The following is a 13,478-nucleotide window of genomic DNA, read 5'->3' on the forward strand; positions in this document are numbered from 1 at the left end:
AACAAAATCATTTGACTTAATTACTCATTCATATTAGCTCTTAAAGTCTCCAAGCATATATCACATCATTTAAATGACTATTTCCCCACATCTGTATTATAAAATCCCATGACATCTTTATAAAACCTAATTAAAATTCTACTCCTTGTTCTAAAAATTTTACAGTTGACATTGTTACACATTGTTATAACTCAATACTTATATCCTTGTTTTAAAATATCTATAGAGCAAATTCAGGTTTAAGTTTTACTATACTGTTGATAGAGGTAGCTTCATTGAGTCCAGGGTGTTCAGTGGCATTACATGTTAACTACCACTTTAACTCCTTGTATGTTTGGAGACTTTAAGAGCTAATATGAATGAGTAATTAAGTCATGTGGTTTTGTATATTTAAGCTGCTGTCATTTTATGTGAATTTGTTCTGAAGACGTTGGTTATGTTTCTGAAGAAAACTCTAAACTGACATTAAAAATTTAAACTAAAGTGGTTCTGGTGTTGGTTCCTGTCCTATTTGTTGTTTTTTGGTATCTAAACAAATTATCCTTTAAGGATTATAAGATTTTGGTAAGTTCAAACTTCAACCACAAAAGAAGAGCTGCCCTAAGTTTGTACAGAAAATCAATGAGAATTCCAGAAATAGTCAACTCATACTCAAGCAATGATGCTATGCTTGCTTTAGTCATACTAAAACTAGATAAAAAGATGTACACTTTTGCAAACACCTACTGGATATCAGGTATTGGGACTAAAACTGTAAAAAAACATTTAGACGCCATAACATTAAAATCTAAAGGTAAGTTACTATTAGCAGATGATTTTAATTGTATCTTGTCCTCCACTGATAGCACAAGCTCTAAGCCCTTCAAGATGACCCCCTGTTGCCAAGCACATGAACAACTACATAAAAGACAAAAAGCTAATTGACATTGATGCTATAAAAATATTATCCTCCCTGAAGTATTCTCACTACTCTTACAGATTTGCCACACAGACCAGCATAGACAAAGTCTTTGTAACCAGTTCTTTACTGGCCAAAACTAATAATGTAATGCTGACATCATGACCTATGTCTGACCTCAGTGCTATCACCTTCAATGTAACACTTAATACTGACCTCTTAAATGTCTGCCAAAGACTAGACCCCATAAACTTCTGCCAAAGACTACCTGCTTATCTAATAACAGTACAGAGGTTTAAAGAATGATTTATAGATGAAATAAATCTTCACCTAGATGCCAATAACAATGGAGAGGTTTCAGATATTTTCCTATGGGACACTTTAAAGGTAGTCTTACATGGTAAAGTCAAAAGTTGGTATATAAATAAAACGAAATAGTGGGATAAAAAACTAGTAGACATAGATGCACTAAAACTAAAATGCATGTCAAATGACAAATCTGCATTAGCTGACATATGTAAACTGAACAAGGAATATCAGGATATCATGCAGCATAAAATATCAATAAATCTGGAAAAAAATCAGATTCCAGTCCAACTCAATTAATCCCAAAAGTATGCACATGATTGCAATTAGATCTAAATATTTAAATGAAAAAGTCATATAAAAGAAATAATATATACTAGAAATAATCAGACTATCAAAGTTACAGATCTAAAAAATATCTTAGTATGTTTTAAAAACTATTACAAGAATATTAATAATAATAACTCATCTACAAGTGATAACAAAACTATAGACAACTTTCTTGCTAATAATATTCAAAAGAAGGTAGCCAAACACAATCTCCCAGATTTACTATTCCTCTGTGCAGGACTAGCTTAGTCCTGCATGGAAGCAGCCATTTAGGAGCAGGATGGCAGTGCATCATGCATATTAATGAAGGCATGCTGCCTGAGCTCCTAATCTTACACTGAACATATAAGAGTGCCCGGGGCATCTGTGAGAGCAGAGCTCTCAGAATATACATTCCCCCACAATGAAGAACAGCAGAAAGGCCAAAGAAATGAGCGAGACCTCTCATAGGTGTCTACATATCCCCAGCAACAATCCTCCACATGTACAACAGCAAGTAAACGCAAATAAAATAAACAAACCCTTTTTTTATTAAAAATCCAATTAAAGCTAACCATAGGTGCGTGGATGTGCCCATTGCTTAGCTACGGTTAATGCAGCTTAAATGGCTGAAGAGGATAACAAGGAAGATATATGTAAATGAAGCAGTATAGTAATAGTGTAGTGGCCAGCACATTCACCTTGCAAGCAGGCATTCCCGGTTCGAGTCCCACTGCAGCAAATTCCATTTTCCATGGCAAATCACGTTATGACCAATATTTTTGTTGCATAACCCACTAAATAACATATTTGTGAACTGGAGTACTGCATTAAATGCACATGTGAGGTGTCAGTGTCATAATGTTGCAAAGTCCCCAGAAAAGCACATGTGCCCCATACAGTATATGTACAAAGAAATCATGGATACAAATGGAAGGTAAAATGTGTAATGAATGAAAACTCCATACAGCTTCCAAATCCCCCACCTTCCCAAGAACCATAAGATATAACTGTCCAAATCAGTGTAATCGTAAGCGGGAGTAAGCACTAGTAAGAAAGCATAAGCACCAATAAGCAGTAGTAAGCATATTTAAGCACTACTAAGTGAGGTTAAGCCCATTTGCATGGGGGTAAGCAATGTGCACACAGGTTAAAGCAATTTTGAAGCTAACTCTCTGTAAACATATGCAACCGGAGGTTAGCATTACTTACCCTCGCACAAACCCACGCAAACTTGCTTACAACTGCTCTTAAGTGCCTTAATCACTCTGTATCCAACGGCCCTTGTTCTGCCCAGCAACAAAGTAAACAGCCTTGCAGGTCTTGAACACAGGACCATATACACTACAGTCACAGTAGTTAAACACCAAGCCATCACAGCAGTACAAAAGAATGAGGTATCACCAAAGAAGTCCACACTATAGTAAAATCAAACTGAACCTGTGAAAGGAATCATTATACAATTATATGTTCCATAACCCACTACATAACATAAATATGTGAAATGGAGTACAGCAGTAAGCCCAGAAGTTAGGTGTAATTGTAATAGGGTGTTGAAGTCCCCAATAAAACACAAGGACCCCATACAGTGTATGTACACATGAATCATGGATACCAGGCAGATATATAAGATGTAATGAATAAGAAATCAATGCCAAAAAGAAAATATAATGCAAAGTCTAATGTAAGCAATGCTAAGCATTGCACAGGCCAGCTTAGGAGGTGTAAGCAATGTGTAGGCCAGCTAACTCGTGCCCAGTGGTATACCCCTTTAAACAATGCCAACCTTATGTAAGCAGGTTTGCTCATAGCCTAGCCTTTTCAAAACTGGCCACTCATGGTAAAGTGTGGGAAATCGGTCCTACTTAAATCCAACAGGTGGGACTACATCTCATAACTGTTTGTAGCTTCCCTTTGCAGGCACCATGTCAGGAAGGGGAGAGCGAGTGCATTTTTGGGTGCAGTGCTGGTACATCCAGGACTCCAGAGTCATGGCAGGACTCCTTGTTAAAGACCATCAGCAGTGACTGCTGCAGGGCCAGTACCAGGGTTCCCAATATAAGGCAGAAGCCCGGGACTGTCTTGCCTGTGACCTTACCAGTGCCACTGGTATACCCTGAACTGGTGAGCAGGTCAGGCATCACTATGCTGACCTGAAGCAGCATAAGCAGGACCTTTTGGAGCACTGGATCCAAGAGGCTAGAATGGCAGGGGATGTCCCAGCTGTGTGTATCACTCCAGTATGTGTGTAATAATAGACAGCTCATGTATATCATGGATCGGTATGGCTAAATATTCCTTTTATATCCTCCACAGCTGCAAGTGAGCAGGCCACAAACCAGGAGGCCCATGGAAGCCACCTGGAGAGGTTGTGATGGGATGCAGGTCAGTAACACTCTTGCATGTACTGTCATAGGAAATAAATCTAAAAGTATTAGTACATTAATTGCCTGTATAAAACCTGTATTGCTTAAGGCAAGTACTGTATACACTGGAGAATATGGCAGGAAGAGTCTCATATAGTTTGTATGTAAATAAAAGTGTAATAGCCTGGCAATAAAGGTCTAACTGCTGAACTACATGTGTATACTCTGGTATTATATGGTAATGAAGATTTGCAATCACATAATAGTGCTGTTGTATTAAGCACTGTTGCCCACACTGTGTACCACAAATAGAATGTGTAGGAATGCCTGTATATGACTGTAATCCCCAGAGGCCATTTAGTACAACTGAGAGACACATAGACAGAAAAAAGGGAAAAGGCAGACAACAAAACCCGAATAGCACATGCAATTGAGATGTGAACTGTTGTATTTTTAGCACACACAGCCACGGTAGTAGTCTGCATACAGAATCATACCCTACAACTGTACAGCTATGTCCAGAATGTCCAGTAAAGTGGCCCGTATATGTTGCCTGTCAACCTGACTCCCTAGGAAATCAGTGGGATGATCTCAGATGTATAGGCAGCAAACAGGAAATATAACTGATTGACACACATCTATGAGAACAAAGCTGGCACACTAGCAACTCCTCAAAACCTTATGAGAGTAAAAAGCCATGTATGTCCCATTTACACCCCCATGTTGCCAAGCTGTGGCTAGAGTGTCTACAGTAACAGAGTGAGATGTATGTGCATAATAGTAATGTTTAATCTGGTACTGTGTGTGGCAACATTCAGGTAGTGCTAACAAACATTTATCCCACAGGTCTGTCAGATACCAACACTGTGCCCAGAAATACAAGAATGATACCCTGTACTGGTACTGTTTACTTTTGTATTGTATGACATTGTGACTGATGCAGTTGCTCTGATAAATAAGGTATTGCTCATTACTGTCGCCTACACTGCCCTACAAAATATAACTGTCTAGGAAATCCTGCATTAAAGTGTTGTAATACAAGGTCAGAATGCAAAACCATAGGAGAATTATAAGGCAGAAAGCAGATAGTTGATGTACAGCAATATCTATATAGCACACACAACTCTGATGGACGGTGTTTAAGTTGTAGCAGACACGGCCATGGTCTAAGTCCTGGGAGTGGAAGTAGGTTGCATACAGAATCATACCCCACAACTGTACAGATAAGACCAGAATGTCCAGTATATGGGCCCATATCTGCTGCCTGTCACCCTGCCCCCCTGGGAAGTCTGTGGGATGATCTCAGATGTCTAGGCAGCAAACAGAGAATACAACTGATTGTCGCACATCTATGAGAACAAACCTGCCACTCGAGCAACTCCAAAAACTGTGATGAGAGTAATAATCCAAGTATGTTTGAAGAGGGTCAGGAAGGCACTCTGCTTGACATATATGGGCAGTCTGTTCCAGAGTCTGGGGAGTCTCTGGGTCAGGAACCTATCCCTCCAGCATGTTTTGTTCATTGTGATGACAAGGTTTAGATCCCTGGAGCATGTGGCTCTGAGGGATTTCTTTAAGTGGAGCATGTCCAACAGCTCAGGGTTTGACATGGCCTTGTATGGTAAGCAGAGATCACCTCTGAGTAGACGATATGCCACAGAGTATAGCTGGTGTTTTTTTAGACAGTCAGCATAGGGCATCTTCTTTAGGCCTGTGATTCTTTTAGTGAGTTATTTCTGCAGCCTTTCCAGCTGTTGCAGATGTCTTGTAAGGTACATGCCAAATAGGGCATTGTACTCTATAATGGGTCTAATGAGGGATGAGTACAGTGGGACAATGACCTTCTTTTTCCTGGATGAAAAGCCCTTAGGGATGAGGTGTGCACATAGAAGGATTTCTTGACTGTTGTGGCAATGTGGTTATCAAAGGTGAGACCACTGTCCACCTGTGTCCCTAAGTTTCTCATCACACTTTTGGTGTTTAGTGTAATGCCACCTATGTGGTAATTCACGGGTACATGTTTTTTCCCAAAGGGGATAACTATACATTTCTTGGCATTAAGCTTGAGCCCATGGCTCTGGTACCAAGCATCTGTTTCTGTAAGGCCCTTTTGTAGAATATCCACATTATTTGGGGATTCAATAATGGCTCCCAGTCTGCAGTCATCTACAAACTTTGTTAGCCAGAGCCCCTTAGTGTTGGCCTGCACTTCAGAGAAGTAGATGCCAAACAAGAGCGGTCCCAGGACTGAACCCTGAGGTACTCCACTTGTCACTTGTCTGAAGCTGGATTTGGAGTCCGCTACTTTTGCAGTCTGGGTTCTGTCAGTAAGCCAATTGGCAACCCATCGATTGATGTAGGGATTTATGCCCAGCTTAGTAGATTTATCTATGATTCCAGAATGGGGGATGGTGTTGAAGGCCTTGGCAAAGTCCAGATAGGCTGTGTGGACTTCCTTACCCTCGTCCACAGCTCTGGAGACTGATTTGAAGAAGTCAGTCAGGTTCAGGAGACAAGATCAGCCCTTAACGAACCCAAACTGCTTGGGGTCCAGTGTTTGAAGGTTGCCAATGTCTTTGTTTTTAAGTTCCATGATAATGCGTTCCATGCCCTTGCAGATCAGGCTTATCAGACTGATGAGATGGTAGTTCCCGTGATCCAAGGTGGATCCCTCCTTGTGGAGTGGGATAATTGTAGCTGTGTGCCACTCAGTGGGCACAAAGCCTGAGGTGAGGCTATGATTAAACATGACACTTAGGTAAGGTGTCAGTTCATTTTGTAGTTCATGTAGTACATGACCCGGGATGTCATCTGGTCCCATGGATGCTGTATTCGTAGCTTTGGAAAGTGCGGTTTCTACTTGTGTGGTCCTGATTACTGGAATTTGGCAATCTTTTGATATTGAGATGGGCCCTTTAGGGGGTAAGAGGGAGTTGACGCTGGCACTAAATCAATCTTCCAGGATATTGGCAATATCCTTGGGATCAGTATATTTAATGCCATTCTGTTGTAGCTCAGAGCAGATCTGAGCATTGCCATTTAGATTCTTGACATAACTATAGAATGCCTTGTGGTTGTCTTTGGAATCTTTGGCAATTTTATTTTCGTAACTAGCTTTGGAGGATTTTATGAGGGATCTCAGCTTCTTATTGAGGCCGGTAAGGGAACTTTTTGCATCCTGGCATTTTACTCTTTTCTGCAACAGTTTCTTCCTTCTGTTGTATAGGTTGTTTATGGCAGATGACCACCATATTGGCTTCCTTTTTTTGGAGGAGAGTGTCTTGGTTCTATTTGGGATGGCACGATTCATGCACGAGTGGATGTGCTCGTACAGTGCCTTAGTGTAGGATTCAGTAGTCGAACTTTCAGATCCCGCCTGCAGGGGTGTCATGAAGTTTGTCACGTCTGACTTGAGTAGCATGAAGTTGGCTTTAGGGGGTGGGGGTGGAATGTGGATGTCAAGGGTGATTTGCTTATGGTCAGATCTGACCAATGAGAGGGTGACCACTGGTGTGGAGCATCTATCTCCTATGTTGGTAATGACCAGGTCTAGGATATTGGAGCCCCTGGTGGGAGAATAGATGAATTGATCCAGGGTGTTGGAATTTATGAATTCCAAGAACCATTGGGAAAAGGTGTTGGTACCCAAGTAGTTTTCCCAGTTAATGGCAGGGTAGTTGAAATCACCCAGTATTAGGGTGTTTGGTTGTATCTTAATATTTTCTAGTATGTTTAGAAAGGTGTAGTGAGAATCTTGGGGCATGGTGGGGGATCTGTAGTAAGCTACAACTTTGATTGCAGTCTTACCTAGTGTTAGTTGCACCTGGAGAATTTCAGATGCATTGTGTTGGGCAACTAGCCTGGAGGTGTGAATATCCTTGGTGAATATGGACACTCTTCCACCTTTAGTGTTTCGGTCTTGGTTTTGTGGCTGAAAAGTGTGGTAAGAGTTGTAGCTTGCTATTGCAGGGGTGCTCTCTGGAGCCTTGAACCAGGTCTCAGTTACTGCACAGGTATCAATGTTCTACATTTTTAGGAGTGCTTTGAGAGAGTGCATTTTGAGGTTTAGACTTCTAGCATTGAGTAGCATTACCTTCAGATTTTGCAAGCTTATATCTGTTACAGTGGTGGTTTTGTCCTTTGGGCCTTGTCTAAAAATGGCACTATAGTGGGTGGAAAGAGCTTTAGCCAGTAACCAGATCCCAGGGGTGACAGGTGCAGACCATCTCTGGCAAAGCATTGTGGTTTGTCACTCATGTCTTCCCAGGCAGACAGATACTGGAGCCTCTTTGAATGACACCAGAAGCTTAGCCAATTGTTGAAGTCAATCATTTTGTCCTTATTTTTATTGTCCTTATTTTTATTTTATTTTACATTTGTTTAACAGGTAATGTCTGACTGGGCTGGGAGCCTGTTTTCAGTGAAGACCCGGGGAGAAAAGCTCCACAACATACAATACAATTTAGACAGTAGACTAAAAACAGTATGGCTCAGTACATATTACTCAATTTCGACATACAGTACAATTTAGGTGGTAGACTAAAAGCACTATGAATCAATTACTATTTGTCAATTTCAACAGAACAGAACACATTTATAGTATTTAACATTAGAGTGCATATAGTGTTTAGGTACACAATGTAAAAAATAGCTACTAGTTTACATGTGGAACTCAGAGGAAATTAAAACACTACAGATTGAGTAACAAATTGAAAAGACAGAGTTTGTAACTAGAATAAATTAATAAGGAAGAGTTTATGTGAGTAGAAGAGGGTAGACAAAAGATAAGCAAAAGTGAAATGAGAGAAAAGACTTTAGACAAGGATAGACAGATATTGATGCAGGAAGAGAATAAAGGCAATGGTCTGTATGTAGGAGAAAAGGTGAGGTGGTGCTGAGCATTACAAATTATCCAGGAAAGCAACAGGGGCATAGCCAGTTGTTTATAGTGTTCTTTCAGTTTTAGTTTAAAAGTAGGACAGGATGGAATACTCTGTATGTTTAGTGGAAGGGAATTCCAGTACTTAGCAATTGTTTTTGAACAGAGGGAGTCTCCATGGGTGTTATGAGACTGTGTACTTTTGAGCAGTGGTCTGTTGGTGGACCTGAAAGATCTGCTGCTGACATGTAGTTGGACCAGGGATGAAATTGCAGGGCAGTCAATTGGGTTTTGAATAATTTTGTGGATGAGGAAGATTTGGTTTAATGTTAAGAGGTTTGGGAGTTTGAGCCAGTTCAGTTGTTTTAGAGCAATGCAGTGATGAGCTTTATGAGAAACTTTGTGGTGAACCTAGCTATTTTGTTGTAGTAGGACTCAAGGTGTTGGAGGTCGGCTTTGCATATGTTGTTGAAATTTTGTGAACAGTATAAAAGAGTGCATAGAAGGTGAGATCTGGCAGTGGCTAGCCTGGCTTGTGGAGTTAGATAAGTTTTAGCCCTGTAGAGAGCGCTGAGTTTAGCATGGACTTTTTTGATTGTTTGGGATATATGGATGTCAGATTTTAGTCAGTCATCTTTGGTAATGCCTAGGAGTTTGGCCTGGTTAGTTGGCTCAGTTTTGGTGCAGTTTGTGGATAGACTACAGTGGGGTTGAGAGTTGTTTTTGTTAGATTTGTTTGTGAATATAATTAACTTAATCTTTTTAGAGTTAAGAATGGGTCAGTGGTTAAAAAGGAATGATTCAGTTTATTGAAATGTTTTTTGCAACTTGTCTTGGAGTTCTAGGGGGAGGGGGCTGATACAATAAGGGTTGTGTCTTCGGCATACTGTATGATTGAGGCTAATTGTGTTGCAGACAAAGTTATTTGTAAAGATGATGAAAAGAAGGGGGCCCAATATGGACCATTGGGGTACACCAGTGTTAACAGTCAGTAGAGGGGGAGAAAGTGATACCATCTTGTAGCCTGTTGCTAATTTGATAGATAGCTGTGAAACCATGTTAGGGTTGATTGACTGAGGCTGTATGTGGCAAATTTAAGAAGTAGTTGGTGGGAGATGGTGTCAAAGGAAAATTGCAGATACTAGTTGACCATTGTTCATAAGGCAGTGAATGGTGTTTGTGAATGTTATTAGGGCAGTGTTAGTACTATGCTTGGGGCAGAAACCATGTTGGGTGTCTGCTAGAAGGTTATTTGATGTAAGGTGGTTTAGGAGTTGTTGCTGAAAACATTTCTCAATTATCTTGGCTATGGGAGGGAGGATTGCAACGAGGAGGTAGTTAGCGATTTCTCTAGATGGGCCACCCTTGTGGAGGGGAATGATGTGAGCTATTTTCCAGAGGTGGGGCACATATTGTTTGGAGATGGAGTGACTAATTAGAACTGAGATAGCATAGGCAATGGATGAGACAGCGATTTTTAGGAATTCATTTGGTAGCTGGTCAGCAGCAAGGCAGCAGGGTTTTAGTTCGCTTAAAAGATTTTTTATGTAGGATGTTTGAATAGGATTAAAAGAGAAGAATAGTTTGTGCCAGATACTGGGGAGGGGATTATGAGTGGTGCGTGCTGATGGCTTTTTAGATGGGTGGAGACAGAGTTAATAAAGTATGAGTTGAACTGTGTGGCTTTGGGTTCAGAGGATTTGATGTAGAAGGAGAGGGGTTGGTGGGTTTACCAGAGTTGAGGTGGTAGTTGATTGTCTACCAAAATGTTTGTGGGTTTTGAAAGTGCTTTTGTTGGGAGGATTGGAAGTAGACTTTTTTATCATGGTTTATTTTTTTTTCTTAGTTTGGTTTCTTAGTTGCTGGTAATTGTAAGCATGGTTTTGTCTTTGGAGGATAAGTATAGGGCTCTGGCTTTGCCTCTTTGTTTAATTAGTAGTTTAGTATCAGGAGACAGCCATGAAAGTTGTTTTGCTGTGGTGCATATTTTTCTGGTGGGGGCAAGGCGAATTTGGATTTGAAGACATTTATCATTAAAGAGTTCTAATGCAAGGTCCAGATGTAGGTATTTTAAAAGTGACCAGTTGCAATTCTGAAGTAATTGATTAAATAGGCCAGGGGAGAAATGTTTTTGCTATGGATGTATTTAAAAAGATTGTAGGTCTTGGGTTGAAGTTTTTTTCTTAGTAGGAATGTAGGAGTATGTTCGCTAAGGCTAATAGGTAGACAGCCAAACTGGTGACTCAGGTTTGATTTATTAGTTAATATCCAATCCAGCAGTGATTATTTTTATTGTCTTTATCCATGCGAATGGGACAAACTTGGGAGAAATTAAAGAGGTTGATGAAATTAGTAGGACTGTCAGATGAGCAGGAAAGTCAGTCCAGGTTAAAGTCTCCTAAGATTATAGTTTATTGACTGAAAAAAGAGGAAGACCAGGAGAGGAGAAGTTCTATGTCATGGAGATTTTTTTCAAGGTGGGACATAGGCAGCAATAATAATTATTGATTTATGGGTATTAATTTGTATCTGGATGATGAGGATTTCTGCATTAGGGATATGTGATGTATAGTATAGTTTTTCTACTTTTAGGGAGTCTTTAAACATGATTGCTATACAACTGCCTCTTTTAGCTAGTCTATCTTGTTTAATTACATTATAATTTCTGCATGTCATTTCTGAGTCTTTGATGTGTGGTTTCAATCAGGTTTCATTAATGATTATTATGTCTGGAGAATAGGTGGTCAGGATAGCATGAAATTCTGTGATTTTTGTTTACAATGCTTCTTAGATTAAAGCTAGTTATTAGAAGGTCAAAACCTGAAGACTTAAGCAGGGAGAACTGAAAACTGGATTCAGAAAGATCTTGGTTAGGAGAGTATAGGTGGTTTAGTTGAGTAGTGGGTAATACAGATTTTGGGAGTGGGTTAAGATGGATGTCTGCTTGTAATTTTATATGTGTAAGGGAATGGAGCAGAAGGTGTTTTAGTCTGAAGATAGCTAGATAAAATCTGAGGTTGGAAGGGTGAGTTTGTGAGAGCTGTGTGCTTAAGAGAGAATAGGAGGGAGTTTGGTATATAGAAATGTTGGGGGGTCATTTCAGTATAGTGTAATAATGGTTGCTGCTGAGTAGTGTGTGTTTGTCAAGGGTGGTGCTGGTTATATATTTCATATTTGTGAAGGTCTGAGGCAGTAAAAGTTAGGTAGGGAAGGCATGATAGGATGGTGATTAAAGAAAGTGTGAGATGGAGATTCATGTTTGGAGTAAGACTGGGGGACTGGGGTTGTCTAAAGATAGTTGGGGAGAAATGGTAGCGAGAGTCCTAAGATAATAATGAGGTAGGGATGAGGAGTTAGTAATGCAGTTGTAAAAAAGGAGGTGGGGAAAAGAAAGAGAAAGTGGGGAGTGTGGCAATGAATGAGTGGGTGGGGAGAATGAAAGAGGAAGTTGCATAAGCAGGAAAGGGTTTGGCTATGAGACTATAAACCTAAAAAAATTTGGGGTGGGTGGGAATGGGGGTAGAGTAGGGGAGCGGAGTGAGCCCGAGTGAAGTGAAGGGCAAACAGAGCAAGCAGAGCCCAAGTCGACAAAAGTATGAAAAGTGAAGAGAAACAAACAGACAGTAAGTAGAGGGTCAGAATAGTGAAGTATTACTTTTGATTTGTAAGGTGAGATTTAGTGAGAAGGAAGAACTAAAGATGAAAAGACAAGAGAAGAAAACAAGAGGTAATTATGGTAGAGACAGGTAAGATTGTAAGGAAAAGACTGTAGAGAGGTGGTAGTCAGGCGAGGGGGATAGAAGCTTAAAGACAGAAGGACACACAAGGCAGCTGGTAGTACTAGCGAAGTTAGGCAGGAGTGGAAGGAAAGAGTAATGAGAATAAGTAGGTAGAGGGAGGTAGAAATTAGAAGGATAGGAGAAGGAGTCCTGGGTCAGGTAGTTAAGCAGAGAGTGGAGCAGATTGCTGGGTGGAGGTGATGTGCAGTGTCAGCTGAAAGGAGGGTATACTTAACAAATAGCATAACTTTGGTATGTTAGCACTATACATACAATAAATGTACTGGGGTGGCTGGGTGTAGCAGTCTTCATCTGGATAGGTGTCTTCCCCTACACCTTAGAGGTAATGGGTAGTTTGTAGCAGCTCAAGAGGAGGACTCTAAATCCTAAGGAGAAAGGGAGGTGAAGAGAAAAAGACAGGGTAAGAGATAGTAATGCTTAGGTATGGGGAATATGCAGCAAGTGGGAGAATAGCAAGGAGGAAAGAATTGAGTATATGGTTACAGAATGTAGAGAATAGAGAAGGGAGGGATAGTGTTGATAAGGAGCAGGGAGCTGAAAGTTAGGTATTCCAAAAGGTAGTTATCCCCCCCAAAAAAACAAGAATTTCTCTTCTCTGGCACTCTACAAGCTGGGATGAAGGAGGTATAGAGTTTCCAAATATTGATTTTTATTTAAATTTTGCATTTATTAACATAGGGTTGCTTTGGAATAATACTTCTTACACATCATATTGGAAATCAATACATGAAACCTTACTTCTAAATACTAATAGGCATTGCTTGAACCATGTACTCAAATACATACAAACATCTTTATATGGATTTTAAAAATATACATTCAAAGTGAAAGGTCAAAACATGTTGTCACACCTCTTTTAAACCCAATATTGCTGTTGTTTAAAAAGCTTATGTTTTTTAACCAATTAAGAATTTATTAAT

Source organism: Protopterus annectens, chromosome 12.part0 (assembly GCF_019279795.1).
Source record: "Protopterus annectens isolate FY-2018-M chromosome 12.part0, PAN1.0, whole genome shotgun sequence".
NCBI lineage: Eukaryota > Metazoa > Chordata > Ceratodontiformes > Protopteridae > Protopterus > Protopterus annectens.